The sequence below is a fragment of the Pseudorca crassidens genome, chromosome 9, assembly GCF_039906515.1.
Source record: "Pseudorca crassidens isolate mPseCra1 chromosome 9, mPseCra1.hap1, whole genome shotgun sequence".
Taxonomy (NCBI): Eukaryota; Metazoa; Chordata; class Mammalia; order Artiodactyla; family Delphinidae; genus Pseudorca; species Pseudorca crassidens.
The window spans coordinates 108,645,222-108,670,045 of NC_090304.1; the positions used below are offsets into that span (position 1 = coordinate 108,645,222).

General features: G+C 46.6%; 1 long non-coding RNA gene across 1 annotated transcript; it reads left to right on the forward strand.

Moving 5' to 3' along the window:
• Positions 1–1,740: 1,740 nt before the first annotated feature.
• Positions 1,741–24,056, forward strand: LOC137229769 (uncharacterized). Its single transcript, XR_010945836.1, has 4 exons — positions 1,741–1,850; positions 11,374–11,550; positions 20,290–20,440; positions 23,819–24,056. It is a non-coding gene; the product is annotated as an uncharacterized lncRNA (long non-coding RNA).
• The last annotated feature ends 768 nt before the right edge of the window (positions 24,057–24,824 follow it).

Sequence of the window (24,824 nt, forward strand, 5' to 3'; positions counted from 1 at the left end):
TGACTACTATGCTTCTGGCTCTGTTCTAGGCCTCTATATACGTTGATTTTGCTTAATCCTCTCAACAACCCAGAGAACAAAGGGTTGGTGGTCGGAGGTTGATTTTATAAATGAGGCAAGTGGGATTTGGGGAAATCAAGTGTTTTGCCCAAGGTTTCAGCTCTACTGAGCAGCAAAACTGAGAGTCCTTATCCAAGTTCAGGCGGGTGTATGGCCCTCTTCCACATTTTCCTGAAACCAGATGGAGCAGGTAAAGCAACCTGAGGCTTAAGGGAAAGGCCAACTGGTCGGCATGGTGACAAAGTCCGAGTCTTTGACCTCCTGAACACCTGTCCCCAAAGGCACCATCAGGAGATGATGGCCATCTGTTCCCCACGTGCACCTGAAGGACTGCAGGAGAAAAATGGCACAAAGTAGAGCTGTGAGACTATCAGGTCATAAGTTACTAATAAAACAGGCCTTTGCATGAAGGGTAATGAGGCACTAGGACAAATTTCTAATAAAATATCTAATATTTATTGAATTTTCTTCCAAGCACTAAGGGCTTTACATGGAACATTTCATTGTATTCTTCTGATAACCACATGGGGTAGGTACTACAATTGTGACCAATTTGCAAACGAGGCTCCTGAGGCCTGGCGGTTTCCAAGTGCCAGGGTCACAGCGTGAGCGGCAGGGCTGGAACTGAAGTGAATCTGTGTCTGGCTTCAGCCACTAGCAACGGCTGCCTCTTGGGCAGACCCCAGGTTTCTACTGTGGAGGATGCATCCGGGCAGGGCAAGTACGTTCCCATGGGGGCTAGAGGCAGGGCAGCCTAGAAAGGGACCCCACTTGGAGTGAAAGGCCTGACTCTGCTGCCACGGTACGTGGCCATAAAATAAATCTGTGATCCCAAGAACTCCAGCCACCATCACCAGTGACGGCCCCGGAGCAGACATCTGCAGGACGACAGATGGTCGCTTTCCTCGGAAGAGAACGGCCGCACGTGCCAGAATGACCTCCTCCCATCTCGTTAGATTCAGAGGGTGTCTTACCAGGGACAGGGCCATCTGAGCCCCCGTCCCACTCCCCTGCCTGCCACCCTCGGGGCCCCCTTTCCACACACCTGAGCGCTGCCAGAACACCCTGGACACGCGAGAAGCCTCGGTGAGTGCTGCCCCGCCCGCCCCACCGCCCAGCACCTCCACTCACACCAGCTCTCGGGCTCCACTCTGGCCCCTCTCGCTCCCCGTGGTCAGGCACTGGCTCAGCAAGCCTCAGTGACCAAGTGGCCTCGTCCGTGAGGGGCTGCCCTGCTGACTCAGCTTCCTGCCAGCTTTCCCATTCTTCCTCCCTCTCTTCCTCCCGACTGCTGTTTTGCCTCCCTTTTCTGACAGTGATGGAGTTTAAACTGTGTGTCCAGACGTGCTCAGGCACTGAGGATAATCTGACACATTCCTCTTCTCTAGAAGTGTGTAGTGTAGTTATGGAGACAGACACCACACAAATAATTCTATGAACAATTCACTCTCACTGCAATGAGGGCTCCAAAGGCAAGACAGGGATGCACTGGCAGGGGGACACATTATGACGCTGGGAGGGAAGAGCTAGGGCTTTGCTGAGAAGGCAACACCCAACTGAAGCCTGAGGGACAAGGAGAGATTCATTCGGAGATGGAGAGGCTGGGGGAGGGGTGGGACAGAAGGAATGGCTCGCATGCGAGTCCAGAGCTTGGAAGGAGCTCTGTGGGTTGGTTCAAGCATCAGGGGAAGAGTGAGCTACAAAGGTAGGCGGATCTTCTAAACCGTGAGGAGACTCTGGACTTTATCCAGAAGAATTTGGAAGGGATACGTTTTGGAAAGAATTTCAAGGTCAGTTTTGCATGGATAAACGTTCTCTTTGATCACAGTTTGAAATATAGATTTGGAGGAGGTGGCAGGTGAGATCGGGCGTGAAGCTGGTGTGATACAGGACCAGTTCAGAAGGTTGTTATGGTAACTCAGGGAAAAAGCGATGATGAGGATGTTCCTGATGAAGGAGGAGGAGGATGGCGGCTTAGATTCGAGTGGCCCCAGGGGAGGTGAAGAGAAGTACACATTCAGGTGGCAGCTCCCAGAACTTGGCGATTGGTTACACCCCCAGGGCAAGTGTGGTGGGGTGTCAGAGACGATCCCCAGGTTTCTGGCAAGAGCACCTCCTCCTCCCCCACATCTCCCCAAAAGGCGTCTCCATCTCCCCTCCCAGCTCATCAAAGAAATAGAGTGCAGGCAACCCAGCGGACAGACTATCGCAGCATTAATGCTATTTTTGTGCAGTAAAACCTGGAGATAAAAATCTCTCAACTCGTTATATAAGAAGTGGCAAATGTCAGGAGGGAGATTTGCTCCAGCGTCAGGGCTTCACATTTGATTCTGGTTACGCTTGTCACCTGTGCTTTGCTCTAAAGGGATACTGGGGAGGGAGACCCTCCCTTTGACCACCTTTCTGGACTGGGTGCCCCCTGGAGAGACAAGAAGCCTTGTGAGGGTGCTTCAGGGAGAACAAACCAGCAGAATTCATCTTGGATTTTAGGCAGAAAAAGTTTGTGCCGACTCCTGTTTGAATATTTCTCTTTTTTTGTATAACTGAAATAGAATCTACGTACCATACAATTCACCCATTAAAAGTACACACTAGCTTTTGTGTGTTCACAGAGTGGGGCAACCATCAGTACAATCAGTGGGACGGTATGCAGCTATAAGCATCCACAGACTTCCAGATTCTGAAGAGTTCATATAAATGGAATCACACTTTATATGGTCTTTTGTGTCTGGCTCCTTTCACTCAGTATAAGGTTTTTGAAGCTCATCTATCTTACAGAATATATTGGTACTTCACTCATTTTTATGACCAAATAATATTCCACTGAATGGAGGTACTGCGTTTTATTTATCCATTCGTCAGTTATGGACATTTGGACTGTTTCCACTTTTTGGTTATAATGAATAATGCTTCCATGAACATTCCTGTACAATTTTTTGAGGGGGTATATGTCTTTATTTCTCTTGAGAGTATACCTAGAAATCTAGAAGTGGAAATTATTTCTGGGTCGTTAAATGTTTCTTTCTTTTTTTTTTTTTTTTGAATGTTTCTTAAAGGCAAAGATAATACCTGCTTTTAATATATGTGCTTTGAGTAAATTTTGCTAGACATTTCTTCAGTAAGAAGATAAAAAAAGTATTGCTAGAGAGTCTGCAATTGAGTTTTAAAAACTAAAAGAATGTACTTACAAATATGCTTGTGTGCCTATGTGCCTGTGTGTATGTGTGTGTGTGTGTGTGTGTGTGTGTGTGTGTGTTAGAGCATTACAGCCACAGTGCTGAAGGGATGCTCAAGGAAGCAAAATGTAAATAAATGCCCATTAGCAGAGTAGAAACTAAGAGCCTATGTGTAAAGATAGAAGGTTATTATGGAGGTCCTGGGACGGCGATAAATCTGGGCCCTGGAGGTCCCAGTAAGCTCAGGTCTGTCATTTCTGACTCCATGCCCTCAAAGTTAATGCAACATCAGCCACCCTGGCTCCTGCAGGTCCCAGTGGGGTTTGGGAAAGTAACCCAGCTGTCCAGATGCCTTGTAGCTCCTAAGGTGCCAGGTCCACCTACCTCCCACCCACAACTGCTGGCCGATGATGGATCGATAGGCAAACAGTGCCTCTATGTGTGCCGCGGACACTGCAAAAAGGCCGCCTGAGCCCACTGGGAAGGAAGGGTGGGAGGGGACAGCACAGAGCAAGGCTAGAGCCAGAAACCTCTGCATGAACAGAAGAGGTGGGGCTGGAGCTTCAGAAGAAACACGGGCAGCCTCCTGGACCCTTCAGGGGAGGGAGAAGACCACCCGCAGAGAGGCCACTAAATGACTGCCCTCTTGCATAAGCACCCAGGGCAGGAAGGCGAGATCCCTCAGTCCGAGGCTGCTCGGCTGCAGTCCCTGAGGGCCCTCAAGAGTGGAGGAGTGCCCATGACGTGCTGACCAGGAGAAGCCTGGCATGCAGCGCCTGACGGGGGTGGTGAGGACCAGGGCTCTGTAGAGTCTGCAGCTCCTGCTTCGAGTTCACAGTGGGCACTTCTGGCCCAGAGATCCAAGCTTGGAAGGCTTCAGGGGAGGAAACACCAAGTTCCACGGGTTTACATTAACCATCTTATCCAAACATGGCCATTTTTCTTTACCATCCAGAGAAAGATCCAGGGCGAGTTTGGGGGATCTCTCCTAGGTTTCTGCTCTTCTCTTGTTTTTGCTGCCTATTTGATGGGACCAGTTAAAACTAAAATGAGACAGTGGGTTCAGAATCGAAGGCTCTTAAGCTCCCCTCGACATGACTGTACTTGGAGACCCTGACACATGCAGGTCAGGAACAGTGGACGGTGAAATTCGCCAACTCTCAGGACAGGGGCTGGAATGCAGACACCAGGCACCATGAGAAGCACCAGTGTTCAGGTAGGATCCAAGACAACGGCCTGGAGTCAGTTACTACTTAGCCTTCAGGCTTCTGATCTCCTCAAGCAAACATGGGCCAGCTGGTTGCCTCATTGCAGGACGGGCTGACGTTGCTGGATCAGGCCTCCTGGCTTGTCAGGGAACCAAGAGGAGGCTTAGCACCAGGAACAAAAAGAACAAACGTGCTTTCAGTTTTCCAGCCCTCACCTGATTACACCCTTGGCTCCTGGGGTTTCAGTGCATTTCATAGGAGGTCATGGGGCACCCCTGGATCTCCAGTCCCTGGAATGGACACCGCAGGCCAGACAAGGGCGACTAAAGAGAGTCCCAGCAGACTTGCCGGGCTTTGAGCCCACCCAGGACGGGCAGCAGTATCCCACGCTGGCAAGCAGATGCTGACCTGTCAGAGCCTCGAGTGTTGGAGGAATGGGCGGGGGGAATCCTCTGACACCCCCTGGGGGCTGCTTCACCCTTTGGCCACCACGCCGTCCGTCCCCTTCTGCTGAAGTACTGTCTCTCGGTAAAGCCAGTAGCTTCTTTCTTAGGTTTGAATCACCGCAGGTTGTTTGGCAGCAAGCGGATGGAGGGAGGAGGAAAAAAATCTGCTTCCAGCTCAAGTACATGTCGCTCTGTTAACCAGCATTTTGAAAAATTATCTTTTCCCTTCCACAGCGCGGTTGGCAGGGGCTCTCAGCTGTTTTGAGAGAACGTAAGCAGCAGACCATCTGGGGCTGACATTTCCAGCATGGCGGTCAGGGGCGCGCATCGCAGGAGCTCCACGGGCGATCAGGAGCCCGCTGCCTCTGCAGGAGCCCCAGGCGGAGGGAAGGGGGGCTTACAGACGAGGCTTCTCTACAGGCGAGCTGGGAACTGAGCCCCCTGCCCGCCAGCCTTCCTCAGGCTCCCCCTCCCAGAGATGCGTGCTCTCGGAGACCTTATCTTGTAATATCAGTGATGGATGTTGACTCTAAGAATGTCAAAAGGCCCTCCACGTTTGTAGATCCACTTTTGTTAAATAGAACTTAGGACCACGAGAGACCAAGATGAAAGACATACATGCAGATGTATGTCTGCATGTGAAGCAAGAGTGATTTTCTGGCCAACAAGACTAGGGAGTTAGGAGTTCTTAATAACAAGGTCAGCCAGGGCAGTTAAGGGAATTACACAGCTCAGACCCACTGGTGCGTCCCTCCAGGCCTTCTGATCACTCGCAGAGCCAAAGTCCACCTAAGAGTTATCCCTGCTGCTGACGTGGAGGTCCCGGGGCTGTAGGCCTCGTCCTCGTTAACCACAAAGCAGCCTCACGGATGCCAGCTGGCCCACGTTGAGACAGATGACTGACACCTAATCACCTCTCAGGCAAACCTCCGCACCCTTAGCCACTCTGGTTCATACCACATGCTCCATGCAGGTTGAGCGTTCTTTTTTTTGATTGATTGATTGATTGATTGATTGGCTGCGTTGGGTCTTCGTTGCTGCGTGCAGTCTTTCTCTAGTTGCGGTGACCGGGGGCTCCTCTTCGTTGCAGTGCGTGGGCTTCTCACTGCGGTGGCTTCTCTTGTTGTGGAGCATGGGCTCTAGGCGTGCGGGCTCAGTAGTTGCGGCACGTGGGCTCAGTAGTTGTGGCGCACGGGCTTAGTTGCTCCACAGCACGTGGGATCTTCCCGGACCAGGGCTTGAACCCATGTCCCCTGCGTTGGCAGGCAGATTCCTAACCATTGTGCCACCAGGGAAGTCCCAAGGTCAAGCATTCTTTAACAGCCATATTTTCCAAAAAGCAAGGAATCTTTGTCACTAGCATTCATCTTTCCCACCTGAGATTAACACACGTGGGACCAGAACTTGATGGTCCCAGGGAAGCCCCTTTACATGATCTCATACCCCCACCTGCTCTCACTCTCCCCCTCGGCCCTTGGTCATAAGTCACTGGTCACAAGGATATGAGAAAAGACCATAGTGGATCCAAGTAAATTAGAACAGATGCATCGCATCGCATACGTGTTTCCATGCTGAGATGGTAAGAGGCTTAACTCTAAGACAATAATTGCAGTTTACAATTAGCAATTCTGCTCGAAACATATTTATTGTGTGTCTTGCCTGTCCCCAGGACTGTGTCAGGGGTCAGGGGTACAGAGACACAGTCCCTGGCTTCAGGAATTCAGAGTCTAGGCAGGCAGACTCCTGACCGTGTGAAGTGTGAATGAAGCAGCTGCAGCAGGACCAGATGCCTTCCTGGAGGAGGAAGTGCTCCAGCGGGCTTTCAACAGAAGAGTAGGAGCCGCTTAGACTGAGAAATAGAGGACTGACGGGTCCTAACAAAGGGAGGGCACCATGGGGTCTCAGAAGTGCTGAAGCGCATAAGCTTCAAGGATTTCTGAACAGCTAAAGAGCCTATGAGGAGGATGAATGGGAGAGGAAGGCAGGGGGCCAGCAGGGCAAGTCTGGGAGGGGCCTCATGCCCTAAAAGCTCAGGCACCGAATAACACCCACTGAGGTATAAGAATATTGAAAACAACAGTGAGCCTCTGAGAGACTTCACCACTGGAGTCCTCACCTGGATTTGAGTCTCCCAAGGTCCTGCCAGCAGCCAGGAGGAAGTGAGACTCCAATGGGCAGGGAGCAAAAACTGGCAGGTCAGTGGTGAGGCTGCAGGGGGTTAACACAACAACCCAGCAGACCTGGTGCATCATCCACCCCCTTTCTAACCAACCCCTCACCCCGCCCCGGGCATCATGTATCTGTTCTCTGTCCCTATAGCTTTGCCTTTCCCAGAAAGTCGTGTGGATGGCATGGCAGAGTCAGGGGATGTTTGCACTGGCTTCTTTTGCTCAGCACGATGCACCTGAGATGCGTCCATGCCGTTACCTGTAGCAATAGTTCCTTCCTTTTCACTGCTGAGTACTACTCCGTGGCGTGGATATGACACCATTTATTTATTCATTCCCCAGCTGAAGGACATTTTTTGGAGACTATAGTAAAGCGACTATAAATATTCACATACAGGTTTTATGTGAACATATCTTGGGCAAATACCTCGGAGTACGATTGCCAGGTTGCATTGTAAATTCCTGTTTAATTTTATAAAAAAAAAAAATGCCAAGCTCTTTTCTAAAGTAACTGTGCTATTTTACATTTCTGCCAAAAATGTGTGACAGTTCCAGTAGCTCTGCAACCTCGCCAGCACTTGGAATTGTCAGTTCATTTTTGTTTTTAGGCAAAGTAATAAGGATGTAGCTGTGTCTCACTGTGGTTTTAATTTGCATTTTCCTGATGATAGATGATCTTGGGTATGGGTACGGAGAACGTTTTGACGGAAAATGGGTTTGGCGCGTAATGGGTGCTTGGTAAACATCCACTGCGGGAGCAAATCAATGTCACCATCACCATCCTCTTCAACACCCTCACTTCTGCAAGAAGAGATGAGAGCTTGATCAAAAGCGGCGACAGTTGTGTAGAAGAAATATCAACATGAAGGAGAAAGAGGTCACAGGCCTGCATGACTGAGCACAGGGAGACTGAGATTGGGTCTCACGTGTCTGACTCAGGCGCTTGGCCGACATGGTACCCGTCTGTGAGGCATGGACCCGGGGAGAGGAGTGGGGCGAGGAGAAAGACACCAGCTCCAGCCGTGGATGTGGGGAGCCTCAAGGCCGTGGGGCCCGTCAGCGGGCGTGTTCTGGAGGCCAGCAGAGTGGCTTCGTCTGGTTCATGTCTGGGCTCCCAGGGCCTCACCAGAGCCCCACGTGGATACGGGTGTAGACAGGGGTTCAGAGCGTGTCCTGTGGGGTAGACATCTTATTTCACTTCTCACAGCATCCCCGAAACACAAGCCACAGACAGGGCTGTGCCAGTCAGAAGACTGACTTTCCCAAGTTCACGGTGTTAACTACTCATTTGCTGGGACTTGAACCCATACTTGCTAAGGGCCATTTTTAGCATTTCTGCAAATTAGGAAAAAATGCCAATTGGAAACAGGTGCCCCTTCTGGACAGACGCCACTTCCTCTGGCTGATGGGCCCGGAGCCAGCCCCCGTGGTTTGCCAAGTGGAGGACAGGCTGGATTTCAGCCCCTCCTCACCCCCCAGGGCCCCCGCGCAGGGCACGAGCACACCTGAGACCTCGCCTCTTCAACTACAGCCTGAAGTTTCTGATCTCGCTGGTCAGCGAAAGTGAGCCCGCTGAGTAGAGCCAAGCCTCGCTCACATATGAATACAGTCATTAACTTACACAGAAGGAGGCTTCAACTTACAAACTTCCCCTGGTATAAATATATCAACTCTATGGTTGCCTCACTTTTGAGTGTTTACTGATCATTATCGATTTCACAGTGCCTTTCAAGTGCAAAAATAACCAGCATGTTGAAGATGGTGCTGCAAAGGGGCAAGTGGGCACAATGAAATGAAATGTAGATTTACACTGATGGGTGGGCATTCCTTGCTTATAAATATCCCATTGGATTTGCATACTAAAGCATCCATAAACTGAGGAAGCGGCTTTTGCACATTCCTATAAAAACCAGTATGATTACAGCACCTCTCTAACACATCTGCATATAAACTTAAACTTTATCAAAGGGCAGAGGACCTGGTCAGACGTTCATTTCCCTTCTTGCTCCCCCTTGTCGAGGACAAGGCAGGTAACAGAAGCTGGGGCGATGTGGGTGTGGAGGTGGCTGGGGAGGAGAATAAACACAGATGTACCCCAGTCAGAAGGCTCTCAGCTCCCCACACCAGGGAACCCTGACCCAAGGGAGAACGGGTCAAAAGCACAAACTCCCAAGTGCTGGGAATTCAGCAGAGAATGTGTCCTGGGTTTGAGATGCCAACAGTTCCTGTTTTAAAGCCCATGTGTGTGCAGCAAAGGAAGAGGAAATGATAAAGTAATAAGAGCTAAATTTAACCCCATTTCACAGATGAGGAAACTGAGGCACAAAGCTGGTTAGCGGAGGAACCCATATTCAAACCAGGCAGGTGCGCCAGTGTCCACGCGATACCCACGGCACCACCTGCCCCTCAAGAGGAGGCATCCATGTCCACATGCGAACACCTGCTCACATACACCTCGGTGGGCTTGTGTAAGATCACATACCTGAGGAAGCTGGAAATGTCTGTGAAGACCGAATCCCGCCCCCCTGCTGTGCACTGAAGAAAGGAGAAAAGTAGCCATTTCGTCTGCTGCATGGAACACACCTGTGATGCTGGACATCAAAGATGGCCCTTCTGCCAAGCAGAGCAGTCAGGGAATAAAACCAGGGCCGGCCCCGTCAGACTGAGCAGACACAAGTGCAAATTCCAACGGCCTCCGTGACAAAGGGAAACGAGCCCCCCACGGCTGGCCTCCTGCTCTCCAACCAGGGCCGTGGCGGTGTGAGGGGAAGGCACCGAGCGCGGCTGAGGTCCACACTGGCCCTCCCCGTGGCCCCGCTGCCTCCTCTCCATCGGGGTGCCTTGACTGTCCCAACCTCCGTGATACAAGAAAGGACGTGCCAGGCTTTATAAATACAGAATCTCAGTGCTGTACACCTGCAACCAACACAATAGTCTAAGTCAGCTCTACCTCCCTAAAACGATGAGAGTAAATCAACAAACGAATAAATACAACACAGCAGGTGGACCTCATTCCTGAATACAGAAAAATAAAGTTTCATCAGCAAGAGGCCTTTTTTGGCAAACACAGAGCCTGTAGGTGGCCGGGCATGATCCAGCAGCCTGGGCTTCAGCGCTTTGTGCTGGTTTGATGGTCAGGCCTCCTGGCTGCCCTCCCTACACCTGCTTGTCGGATGTCCTCAGCAGAGATGACCGTTCCCTCAGGAGCTTGACACGCCAGCAGGAGCTCCACGCACCTCATGTTAAAGGCTTCAAGCTCTTCCAGGGTCCAGACACAGCTGATCACCCTGACATGAGGGGGAGGGGTCTGAACCTCCACAATGGCCCTCCATCTCACCCTCATGCACAACCATTGGGCCCAGGTGAGGTGCCCAGGTGGGGCCTGTGGACGGGAACTCCTCCCCGCAACCCGCTCCCTCCTGGGTCACTATGCAGCCAGCAGTGCTGGGCTGTGTCAAGAAGCATCTCAGCAGGAAGAGCTATACGGTCTGAAGGCTGGGGGCCCAGGACTGTGGGCGTGTCTGGCGAGAGCTCCCTTCTGGTCGGTGTGCATCATTAGAAATTAACCCTATCCCCAAGGGCCCTTCCCATCCAACTTCCTGCATCCAATCAGAATGCAAGCAAAGCCAGCCTGCTGTTAGGACACACTCAAATCTCCACAGCCCTCGAGTGGCAAAGGGTATAATTCCCACTTCCGTCAAAATGCCAGACGAGTGGGGCAGGGCCTGGCTGTCTGATTCCCACACAGCCACTGCCCTCGGACGAGGCACCCCACATCGGGAAAGGGAGGAGTGGGGACAGAGACTTCCTGAGTGGGCAGGTCACCACCCTGGTGCTAACCAAATTGACCAATCTGTTCCTCAGCCCCCAGACAGAATCCTCCACCACAAGAGTTACAAAACATATGAGGGACCTGCACGATTCGTAGCAATCTCCAGGAATGGAGAGCCCTCGGTAGCCCATGTCCATAGTTTCTCAGAGGGCATCCTGACACCCATTCCCTCTGAGGAGGAGCTGTAGCCACCCAGATGGTCTGCTTTCTAACACTTACAGACCCGCTCAACCCCGGGTACAGAGTGAACGAGAAGCAGCCTGACTTCCGTCCCAGAGGGTTGGCGATTCAGGAACCCGACAGCTGGCCTGTGTTCAGCGTAGGCTTTCTGTACCTCTCAGCAGCTCCCCACCCCTAAGCCAACATGTGGGACAGTTTATGGCATGTCAACTCAGTTAATATTGCCATAAAGAAACCCATGAAATGCTGATGCTCCAGTAAAGCCCTGACAACTCATATCTAAAGCTCCTTTATTTCTTCCAGATGCCACGTCAAACGTGAAATCAACCAACCTCTCAGAAGGCCAAGCCCTGCACTGCCTTTCTCCAGGAAAAGGTCATGTCCCACTCAACAATGGATGTGCGGAGAGATGAAGGACGAAGGATGTCAAGAAACCAAAACAAACTGACCAGAAATAACTTTCCATGTGTGACTCTGTAGGTATGTGTGTATTTGTTCCATCAGGATTGGCAGGGGGTGGGGTGGGTATAGGTAGGAGAAGCAGCAAGGTTGAAGAGATAGTTCCCAGGCACAGAGCCATGCTTCCTGGGATTCGGGGTCCCAATGACCATCCAAAAATGTATCTCACCCACTCCTTTCCCCCCTTTTCTGTAAATGGATAGAAAGCTTGATAGGATGCAAGTCAGAGTCCTGCCAATCACAAGCCTACATTCTCAACTCAGCACTAAAAATTTAGGAATTTTTATTACCCGCCTGCTGCTCGAATTTCTTCCTGTCTAAGCTCTGTCTCCTCATGGAAAAGGAAGTCTAAAGTTCACCCTTCCTTCATGTCACCCAGTTTTGACTCCAATCAGATGAAGAGGTGTCTCTGCACCCAGTTTCCCACCATGTCTTAAACAGCCCATGACTCAGCACCAGCATCCTTTGGTCCCTGTCTCTCAAGATGCTTTATGGGGATAAATAACCCTGTTAACAGAGACAAATAACAACAGGGGAAAAGATAAATGAAGAAGTATGAGGCTCAGACATGAGAGGAGATGGAAGCCAACGAGGTAAAAACACACAATAAGGTGATCACAGGCAGAAAAAATGACCAAGAAGGCTATGATCCCAACATGGAATCATAGAATTCCAGCCCCTGCGATTAAGCTCAGAGGGGCAAGGGCACCAAAGGTTAGGACACTAGGGCCTCCCTCAGTCCTGGAGCCAAGATGGTAACATAATGGAGTGGAGTGAACAAGGGCTCTGGGGTCAGACAAGCCCAAGGCTGCACACAAGTCCTACCCCTGCCGGCAGAATGTCTAAACCCCTTCGCCACGCCAAGCTTCTAGAACCCTCGTGATGGTGTCAGGACACTGGGAAGAGAACTGATTCTGTGCAAGTGAGCCCAGTTCCCAGATGTATGTGAGTCACAAGAATCAGAGACTTCATGAAATAGTCGTGCTGGAAGACAGAAGATACGGGGCAAGTCGCCAGTCCGCCCGCTTCACCAACTCTCTCGATGCCACTCTGCCGGCTGACTTCCTCCCCGTGAGCTGACTGTCACTCTGACTTCACGGCATCACGATGGAACCACATCTCCTGCCTCTCTTATTCACCTCCTCACCATCTTCCTCTTCCCATACTTTGTGCACTCCATGCTTTTGTGGTGGCCCACCTCCAGAGTGAGCCCACCCCTAGCATTCACATCCTCATGTGGTCCTCTCCCCTCCTGAAGGAACGGGGCTGGCCTGTGTGAACCAGGAGGGTATGGCAGCCATGCCAGGGGGGACTCCTGCTTTGCTCTCTCAGATCACTCGCTCTGGGGGAATCCAGCTGCCATGCTGTGAGGACACTCGTGAAGCAACAGTAAGGAGAGGGGTTCCATGAGGCAAGGAACGGAGGTCTCCTATGAACCTCTGAGTTCATAGGAGTATGGGAATAAGCCATATTGGAAACAGATCTCTAGCCCCGATCAAGCCTTCAGATGACAACAGCCTGACTGCCATGTCCCAGAGAGACTCCAACTGCAGCCACCAGCTAAGCCACTCCAGGACTCCCGACTTGCAGAAACAGTGTGACATAATAAACGTATACTGTTTTGAACCATTCAATTTTGGGGTAATTTGTCAAACAGAAATAGAAAACAAATACAATCTCCCATTGTATGTTTCGGCCTCTGACCACCATTCCCTGGCCATATGACACTAGGATCCCCAAGTTTGTACATGTATCTCCAGGACAGATTTTTCAGGACTTGGACCATGGCTTCCACTGACTGGACACTTCTGTCCCACTCAACTTGATCATTCCATCAAGGCCAAATTTCTTTCCTACAAACAGACTCACTCCAGAAGCCCTTACATTTGATTAATGCTATGCTGTATAGTTTTTTTTGGGGGGGGGGGATGGAATTTTCAAAACAGTATCTACTTCAACTTTTTATCATAATTTTGTAAGGTAGGAAAGGAAAAACGTTAGTCCCATTTTACAGATGAGGAAATCGAGGCCCAATGCATTTAAATACTGACCTGCACAAAGATACAGCTACTGTGTGGTAGAACTAGGATTGGAAACCAGGTCTTTTTCCACTGCCTCTTCAAGAAAGACAAATCAAACATCCAGTGATCCGACCTTTAGAACTAGGCATCTAAGTAATTCAGTGTGGCCTCAACTGCCACACAGTTTTGTAAAGGCAGAGCCCTCACAGACATGCCAGTAAGAAAAATGAGATGCTACCAATCACACCAGGCATCTGCTGCTCTGTAGGAAAGCACCACAAAGTTTAGCACCTTCACACAACAAGGCGTTACCATCTCTCTTGCCTCTGGGGTTTGACAGGCTCAGCTTGGAAGTTCTCGCCTGAGGTCCATCAGACTGTTGGTTGAGGCTGCAGTCATGTGAGACCTTGTCACTCACGTGTCTGCTGCCTGGTGGGGATGCTTGAACAGCTGGAACTGACTGAGAACCTCTCTCTCTGTGCAGCCTCTCCGTGTGTGGCTTTTTCTTCTTTACAGCCTGGCCATCTTAGGGGAATCAAACCTGTCATGTCGGGCCTGAATTCTTCCATGTGTTCCAAGAGCAAGTCTTCTAAGAGGCTCGAGCAGAAGCTGCAAGTCTTCTCCTGGTGTGACCTCAGGAGTCCCAGGATGTCACTTCGAGCACATCCTAACAGTTAAGCAAGTCACTAAGGCCAGTACAAGCTCAAGGGAGTAGGGAAGCAGACTCCGCCTCAAGGCCCGCCTAAAGGCAGGCACACAGGAAAGGAAGGCGGTGACGAGGTGACTGTCAGCATCTCTGCCGCTAACAATCACAGTCCAGCCTCGGGCCCCAATGTTTTGGCCCTCCTTCATGAAAAATATACTCGCCCCCTCCCAAGGCCAATAAACTTTTATCCCACTACAGAAACAGCTCAAAACCCAGGATCGTAACACCTAAGTTAGGTTCAGGTACAAAGGAGCCTCCTTTGGAACAGCTCCTTGAGTGCATTTTGTTTTGATCTGACTCCTATGAAATAAATAGTGTTCTGCCCACCGACCCACCCAGCCCTGACACGTACCCATGAGACAGGCACAGGATAACTGCAACATACCCTATTGCTCCAATGGAAGAGAAGACAGTGGTACACAGCAGTCACTGTTTCACAGCAATTCTGAAATGCTGTTGGACACATGTTGCTAGTTCCTTGGTTAGGGCCCAGCCCTGTTCCCACAAAATGATTCTCATTCTTTCCTCGGGGCTTTTGGTTCATACCTTGAATTTTCTTTTCTTTCCATAAGAAATGGTCCTAGTTTTAAACTGAAGCCTCTTCATTTTCCTCCTGCTCATAGAAGAATGACAGTCTAAAGACCTTTTCTATACTGTCTCTGTTCCTGTTAGTCCCAGCTGACATAATTCCTTTAAAAAATCTGTAGTCTTCCTGTATATCAAATTATAAGCCATTCACTGATGCAAAAGCCATAGCCACTTTTTCTTTCTGAGATGGTCCCTTTTCTCTTTCATCCATTGGCCTCAGAGCCCAGATACTGTGGAATGGCTCTTAAGGTCCTCAGATGCCTTTTGTCTGGTTTAAAGGGTCTACAAGGTAGTCCCTTCAGATTTTTTCTGGCAAATCTAGTCTAAGAGACACAGATTTAATATTCTTAGAAGCCTTACTAGTATGCATGCCCTTAACTCTTCATGAAGTCTCAACGAAAGGTCTTATAGCTTTGACACTTTTACTCTGAAACCATAATTTATTCATAATGCCCTAGATTTTAATCTCTTCCCTGAGGGCACTGCTAGTTTGAGAAGCTTTTGCTGGGAGAGACTAAGGATGAGAAATAATTGTATTTTTGAACCTAGTAAGCCAGGGTTCATTTCCATTTCTTAGAAATTCTGCTTGAAACTACACGGTTCCTTCTTCAGCTCCTCTCCACTCGTACTTTGTAACAGGCAGCTAGAAGCAGCCAGTTGGCACCTTTTACATTCTGCCTGCAAATCCCTCTGGCCAGATCCATGAGTTCACTGGGTGCTCTCTCTCTTCCACATTATCACAGCTGATGGTGCATCAAAATTTCTACCATATATGTGATACATACAAAACAAGTGCTCCTTTTGCTCTAACCTCCAGCAACACCCTCACCAATGGTCTCGTTGAAGTCTTTCCAGATTTTGCTAACAGAATTTTTGTGGCTATTCCAACTTCCACCTCAATCACTTGTCCAAAAGCAAATGCCACATTCTTTCAGCTTATGTTATAGCAGCACCTCACTTCTAGGTACCAAATTCTGTTCCAGTTATCAACTTCTGCTTTATAAACTACCCGACTTCAAGATTTACCATAAAGCTACAGTCATTATGGCAATGTGGTAAAAACTAGAAAACTCCTAGAACATAACATAGGAGAAAACCTAGATGACTTTGGGTATGGTGATGACTTTTTAGAAACAACACCGAAGTCATGATTCGTGAAAGAAATCATTGATAAGCTGGACTTCCCTAAAATTAAACACCCCTGCTCTGCAAAGGATACTGTCAAGAGAAGATAAACCACAGACAGGAGAAAATATTTCCAAAAGACACCTCTGATGTCAGAAATTTACAAAGAACTCTTAAAACCCAACAATAAAATAGCAAACAACCAGATTTAAAAACGAGCCAAAGACCTTAACAGACACCTCACCGAATAAGATGTACAGATAACAAATAAGCATATGAAAAGATGCTCCATGTGGTATGGTATCAGAGAAATACAAAGTTTAAAAGCTATGAGATACCACTGCACACCTATTAGAATGGCCAAAATCCAGAACACTGACAACACCAAATGCTGACTAGGACGTGGGGCAACAGAAACTCTCATTTATTGCTGGTGGGAATGCAAAGTGGTACCAACACTTTGGAAGACAGTTTGCAGGTTTCTTACAAAACCAAACATACTCATGCCATATGATCCAGCAGTCACGCTCCTCAGTATTTACCCACAGGAGTTGAAAATTACAGCCACACAAAAACTTGCAATGGATATTTATAACAGCTTTATTCAAAACTGCCAAAACTAAGAAGCAACCAAGATGCCCTTCAGTAGGTGAATGAAGAAATAAACTATGGTACATCCAGACAATGGACTGTCATTCAGCACCAAAAAGAAATGAGCTATACAGCCATGAAAAGACAGGGAGGACCCTTAAATGCATATTACTAAGTGGAAGAGGTCAGTCTGAAAAGTCTACATACTGTGTGATTCCAACTAATGGCATTCTAGAAAAGGCAAAACTAAGGAAACAGTAAGTAGATTAGTGATTGCCAGGAGTCTGGGGAGGGAAGGGGGTGAATAGGTGGAGCACAGAGATTTTCAGGGCTGTGAAAATAATACCACGAAGAAGAATGATACCATAGTGACCCATGCTATCACACATTTATCCAAACATTTATCCATTATACGTTTGTCCAAACGTATAGAATATACAACACCAAGACGTAACTACATAGACTTGCAGTGACTATGATGCGTCAATGTCTGCTCATCAGTGTGACAAATACTCCATCTGGTGGGGATGCTGACAATGGGGGAGGCTGTGCACGTGTGGGGCAGGGCGTGTATGGGAACCTCTGCACCTTCCCCTCAAAAGTAAAGTTTATAAACTATCCCACAGCTCAGTGACTTAATATACTCTTCTCTCTCACCGTCTGAGAGTGTGTGTGGATTCACCTGCGTAGCTGTCGTGGGTGAACCTCTCACTTGGCCGCAGTCAGAGGGCGATGGAGCCATGTCAGCCTCTCCTCACTCTGTCCTTAGCACAGAGGACCGGAACCCCTAAGGTTCACTGGGCGTCGTTCTCCCTCTGCGCAGCTTCTCCACACGGCTCTGTGCGGCTTCCTCAGACCATGGTGGTCTTGGGGTAACCGGGCCTTACTTGACAGGTGGCTGCTTCCCGCAGAGGGAGCACAGGTCCGGATGAACCACCACACTGCAGTCCACACTCTCTCAGTCCACGTCACCCTTAGTGTCACGGTGTCTTTTTCACAATGTCCCATGCCAACAACAACAATACAAAACAAAGGGGAAACCCCATGCTTCATTTATTAACTAGTTACCAGCAGACAAATGAATAAGTTATTTCCTAATAACTTAGCTGTTTAAAAAAAAACTTAAACTGAAAGACAATATACTTTTATTTCATTCTTACTAACGGCACACACACACTCCTGGGGCACCACACAGCTTCTCAAACCTTGAACCAGATCAGAATCAGATTGGATGCAACCACATGCATTACCACGTGCATTCATGCCACAATGATTTGGATACAATACTTGTGGTTTTTTAATCATGTAAACACCAAAAACCAAGGCTTGCAAAGATACGAAATCACCAAAATGAATGTAACATGCTACTGAACCTGTGAACTACCTTGAACCAGGAGTTTTTACAGCATCTCATAGATGTCCAAGTATTTTCCTCCAGAATTTCAAATAAACTGCAGTGTCCCTGGCTGCAGCACCCCACGGTGCCTCGGCTCAGAGTTTGGGAACCACTGTGACACACCAATCAAATCCTGAAACTAGATGGGGAGTTTGAGGAAACAGTTTTCACGGAATGCCATCTTCAACTTCCCCTCCGTATCTACCCGACAGATGGCCAGGCAAACAAGGACTCTAGATTTGGCTCTGCTTGGGCCAGCAGAAGTAAGACACGCAAGCAGAATCGGGGTAAAGTGTGGGTCCACAGGAGTAATTCTAAAGCACGCTAAAGAAGTCACTATTTATTTGTAGGCCATTTAGTGTAACTGCTTTTGCATCTTTGAATTTCTATACCCATAATTTGCAACACTCTGCTTAGAAATCTCCTCAGTGAAACATCTAAGTTCATCAATTACAATATCTACTTCCTACAAAAACACTAGGAAACAATTTGGCCCAAGGTCTTTGACACTTTATAATATGGATCGCCCTTCCTCCAATTCCCAATGCCAAGTTCCTCATTTCCTTCTGAGACATCACCAGAATCACCTTTCAGGTCCCACGTCCCTCTGATAACCTCTTCAAGGCAATCTTGGCTTTCTCTAAGTTTGTGCCTCAGAACTTGCCCAGCCTCTACCCATCACCCAGTCCCAAGGCCACTTCCTCACTTTCAGGTGTTCGTTGCAGCAGCACCCCATTTGTAGGGACCGAATCTTAGTTTCCTAGTGCTACTGTAACAAATCACCACAGACCAGGTGCCTTCAACAACAGAAGTTCATCTCCTCACGGTTCTGGAGGCTGGAAGTCCAAGATCAAGGTGCTGGCGGGTTGTATTTCTCCTGAGGCCTCTCAGTGTGGCTCACAGGTGGCCACCTTTCCTCTGTGCCTACACCCTTCTGGGGTCTCGTCCTCTTCTTATAGGACACCAGCCCTGTGGGAATCGGGTCCCCCCTTGTGACATCATTTAACCTAATTAACTCTGTAAAGGCAGTATCTCCGAATGTAGTCACTTAGAGGTTTGAGGCTTCAACATATGGAATTCAGGGAGAAGCAATTCAGTCCATAATAGAAATATGTTGGGGGTGGGGATGCCCTGTGTCATTTCCTTAAGAGATTTTTCTTTTGAAGCACAGGCTCTTAAATTTTCATATATTGCCTTCTGAGGGTCCTTGAACTCCAGAAATTGCATGCAAAAATACCATGTGTATGAACTTTTCCAGAGAGGGGGTCTATATTCACTGTTCTAAATGCTGTATGCACCATGGAAAGATTTTTAAAAGATGCCAAGTCCCCTACACAGAGGCTCTAATTTAATGCCTGCTGGGTGGGCGTCAGGAATGGTATTTTGTAACGTTCTCCATTTGATTCTATTGTGCAGTCAGGACTAGGAGTCACTGGTCTGACTGACTGACTGACTGATCGACTGGAATGATAAATGATCTTAGTTTATGCACAGTACTTTCACATTTCTCAAACTTTACACAATTATCATGTTGTTTTATAATCAGAAAAAATTTTTAAGGAAGAAAAAAATTTACTGTCTTTAATCCTTAAAAAAAGACGAAAGTCCTGAAACAACCTGGCTGAAGGGCTACACCATCATGTCTTACTTTCCTCCCTTCTCTTAGACTTCCTACTTAAATTGTGGTCTGAAGACCAGCACCATCTGCATTACCTGGAAACTTATTAGAACTGGGGAATCTCAACTCACACAGGCAGAGCTGCAGAATTTCCAGAACCTGCAGTTAGGAAGGTCCGCAGGTGATTTGCATGGTATGCCAATTAAAGTTTGAGAAGCACCTGTTTATAGTCTGCCCCACATCATGAAGGAGGACTGGAACCACAAAATTTTCAAAACCACTGAGGACATTTTGTTCAGTATGTGATATTAGGAGAGCTTACACAGCAGACCTTGCGCCTTTGTTTGGTGTGGGCTCTGCACTATTTTAGAGACAAAGTCATGTCAGGACCAATTGCAAACAATTAATCTGTAAAGTAACAGCACAAGGAATTACACCCTGGCACAACCCACAGATGACCTATTATTCATTACTGCAACCATTATAGATAATAGCTCAATGATCAGCTGCAGTTGGTCTACATAGCATTCACCTTAAAACATCCCAACAGCCCTTAGTAAAGAAGACAGTACCTGAGTTGTGTAAACATTGAAAAAATGAAAAGAGAGAACGGTCTGGAGAGAAGGAGAGTGGGAGAAGGTGGGTGAAATGGGAGGGGAGGAGAACCATGGTTTTCACCTTCCTGAACATGAGAATCTCAATCCTAATCCCCCAGACTCTCGGGTCCTAATCCTCGACGTCCTCCAAGGATCTCCCGCTACCCCAGTGGTTATTCTGAATAAATAAGGATGTGAGTAGATCAGGAATGAAGAGCAGGAACATGAAGAAACTCCTGTGAAGGATAAGCTACCTGATAAATGTTCTGGGTAAGTTACTAGATGAATTTCACTGGATAAATTACTCTGTAATGATAATAATATTCATACAAGTTTCTGCCTTTTAAAAAATTAATTTTTAAACTTAGTTCATCCACTAAGTCATCAAACTTGGATGTGTATTTTTAACTACTATGAAATGTTTGTATGGAAGTAAAGGTAGAGTGGCTTTAGTTGAGTTTTATATATTTGCAAAAGTCAAGAAACATTTACCCATCCTGGCTGTCTTCTGCACCCAGTCACTCCTTCAGAGGTATCTCATTCATTCTTTCTCTCTATTTATCTACCATGCTCATCACCACCCATGGACATGGGTCCTAGACTAGCAGTCGAGGGCTGTTGGAAGTAATCTGAACCTACCCTTGCCTTTCAGAGCTTGTAATCAAGCAGAAATGCCAGATGGACCAGAAATGATACTAAATAAATAAATGAACAGCTTTAACAGCTGAATATGTAGACAATACAGTCCTATGAATATCAAAAAAGATTTTCTTTCATCATGAACTTTACAAAATATCACGATTAAGATTTTCATCTTAGGGGTGTTCATCTCTGACCACCAATACATTCACTAAACACAAATTTTGAAATCAAACATGCCTTTTCATAAAGCCATAGAAAACATTTGGGGTTATTCACTACCATCAGTATTTGAATAAGAATAACACGTATCTAACCAACAACTATCTATTCAGTATATAATATGAGCCAATATGTATATTAATCTTTGTGTGTTTCACCTTTTTACATTCTTTTATTTTCCAACTTTCTGTGATCTTACATTTGAGGCACTTCTCTTACAGTAGCATATATCACATCTGGCAATTTTAGTATTTCACTTGCAATATTTAGTCCATTGACATTGAATGTAATTACTGAAAGATGTAAATTACTATCTATTAGATTTATTTCTCTTTTTTAGTGAAGTATAGTTGATTTACAATATTGTGCTAGTTTCAGTTCAGCAAAGTAATTCAGTTATATCCTTTTCAGATTATATTCATTGTAAGTTATTACAAGTTACTGGATATAGTTCCCTGTGCTATGCAGCAAATCCTTGTAGATTACTATTTATTTCTATTTGACAGAACCGTTTATGTTCTTTTCTCCCCTTTCTTGCCTTTTTCTTTTAAATTAATATTTGATTATTTGGTTAATTTTCTTTTTATTATTCTGCCTTTCCCCTCTATTAGCTTATTAGTTATCCTTCTTTTGGAAGTTATCCTAGAGATTACAACATACATCTTTAACTACATTCCGATGGAAATTATTAGCGCTAGCACTTTTCTTCAATGCTAGAACCCCAGAATGTCTTAAATCTATTATCTCCCCTCCCAAATTTTGTGTTTTAATTGATATGTATTTTAATTCTACATTTATTTTAAACCCCACAGGACAAAACATTATTACTATTGTCTTGTACCGGTAATATTTATTTATATTTATCCACACATTAATGCTTTATATTATCATTCTTTATTTATTCTTGTTATTTGCTCTCTTATATCTGGGGTTATTTGTCATCTGTGTGAAGAAATCCTTTTAGTAATTTTTTTAGTGAACCTTTGCTGGTTACAAATTCTCTCAGATTTTGTCTGTTAATTTTTTTTTTACACTTGGTAGTGTATATATGGAACTTTATTTTTATTTATTTATCCACTTTTGGCTGCGTTGGGTCTTTGCTGCTGCGTGGGCTTTCTTTAGTTGCAGCGAGTGGGAGCTACTCTTCATTGTGGTGCACGGGCTTCTCTTTGTGGTGGCTTCTCTTGTTGTGGAGCACAGGCTCTAGGCGCATGGGCTTCAGCAGTTGTGGCACGCGGGCTCAGCAGCTGTGGCTCACGGGCTCTAGAACGCAGGCTCAGTGGTTGTGGCACACGGGCTTAGGTGCTCCGCGGCATCTGGGATCTTCCCAGACCAGGGCTCGAACCCATGCCCCCTGAATTGGCAGGCAGATTTGTAACCACTGCGCCACCAGGGAAGCCCTGTTTGTTAATGTTTTCATTTAATTTTTGAAGAATAATTTTGCTAGATACATCATTCTAGGTTGACAGGGTTATTTGGGGGTTTGTCTGTTATTTTGGAATATTAACGATGTTTTATTGTTTTCTGTCTCCCCTTGTTTCTGTTGAAAAAGTCAGATGTTTGTCTTCTTGTTGCTCCTTTAAAGGTGATGTGTATTTTTCCTTTGCTCTTAAGATTTTCATTTTGTCTTTAATTTTCTATAGATTTACTGTGTTGAGCCTAGGTTTCTTTATATTTATCCTGTTCATAGATTCTGGAATTTGTGATTTGCTGCCTTTCATCAGTTTGGAAAAATCATCAAATAGTCAAATAATTTTCTAACCCATCCTAGTTCTCATCTACTTCTGGAATTACAACTACATTATTTTAGATTCACTGTGTCTGATGCGTACCTTAACCTCTTTTCTGTATTTTCATATTTTTTCCCCTCTGTGCTTCAGTCTGGATGTTTTCTATTGACCTGTATTCTTTCTTCTGCTTAAATCTAATGTTAAACCTACCTACGGAATTCTTAATTTCAGCAATTGTACTTTTCAGTTCTAGAATTCACATTTTTTAGTTATTTTATATTATCGATTATCATTTTAAAATAGTATGAAATTCACAAGAAGTTGCAAGAATTATACAGAGTTCCCATACACCTGATAATAGTGTCTTACATTACCAAATACATTAACAAAACCAGACAATGATACTGTTTAAAATTAAATTCCAAGTTCTCTATTGAAATTTTACTTTTGTTCCTCTTTTCTTCTATTTTCCTGAATATTTTAATCATAATTATTGTAAAGTTCTTGTCTGATAAAGACCTGGAGGTGACTTGAATATTGGAATTTCCTATTATCTGTTGGGTTCTTTCCTCTTGGCTTTCAGCCCTGTTTCTTGGCATGCCTGACAATACTTTACTGACTGTATGACACCAAAAATAATAAGTTGTAGCAGCTCTAAATGATGTCACACTCTTCCCGAGAGGGCTTACCCTTTCCTCTGCTCAGGCAGAGTGTGGATCTGGACCCTAGCACATCCCTTTAAGGAGGGGTTACAGTTCGGGTCAGGCTCTATCCACCTCTGGTTGTTCTTTGGAGGCTCCAGTTGAGAGCCTGGGATTTTCACCAGGTACTAGCAGCACTGGTACACCTTCGACTCTAATTCTTGTCTCCTTTATACTATAAGATTATCAAAGGCTGTGTTCTGTTTTTCAAAGGCTTTATGCTAAGGTTTCATGGTCTCCTGAAATCTGAGACTTTGGCACATGTCTTGAGCAAAAACTGGCAAAGTTTTAGGCTCAATTCTCCAGATTTCCTTTCTGATCCAGGCCCTTCAAATGTCTAATTTTTGTCTCTCCAGCCCCAGAAGACTTGCCAAAACCTCTTCTTGTTTCTGTGCATCTCAGCAGTGATCCTCTGCCTGAGACCTGCATCTGAATCCTCCGTCCCTTGTTTTAAGCCCAGAATCAGCAAATACCCCGAGGGAAAAAGAGCTGCTGAATGCACCCCTGAGGTTTCCCGTTTGAGGTATTTAGGACCTCCAGTCCTGGATGCCTTGGTACATTTCTGATGTGTTCAAATAGATGTTTTTCACTTGACATTTTTACTTGTTCTCAGAGAGAGCACTGGTCTACTACAACGTAAGCTATTAATCCAGAGGAGGTGGAAATCCAGAATTGCCTGCCTCTAGATGTTACATTTTGATGGGTGTTGGGAAGAGAAAGGCAGACAATAAACAACAAACAAAAATTAAAGAAGATAATTTCAGAGGATGATAAAGGCTCTGACAGAAATAAACAAGACGGAGTGAACACTACATCTTATATCTGAGGGAAGTACATCCTACAAGGTGCCCTGACGTGTTGTTATGGGCTGAATGTTTGTGTCTCCCCAAAATTCAAACCTAATTCCCAATGTGATGGTGTTTGGAGGCGGGGCCTTTGGGGGGTGATTAGGGCATGAGTGGGATTAGTGTTCTCATGAGAGAGACCCCAGAGAGCTCCCACACCCCTTCCTCCATGTGAGGACACAGGAGGAAGACGGCTATGGCCCAGGAAGCAGGTCCTCACCAGACAATGAGTCTGCCGGCCCTTCATCTTGGGCTTCCAGCCTCCAAAACTATGAGAAACAAATTTGTGTTGTTTAAAAGCCACCCAGTCTATGGTATTCTATAACAGGAGCCCACATTTACTAAGAAACTGATTACAACTCACAAAGAAAAGTGATTCTTACCCCCATTGTGTGGATGAGAACATGGTAATCTTTGGGGCACAGGTGTTCTTCACACTCCAGCAGTCAGACCAGGCTGGGGAAACCTCGGGTAACAAGGCAGCAGGGAAACAGCACTACATCTGGCCCACAGCCAT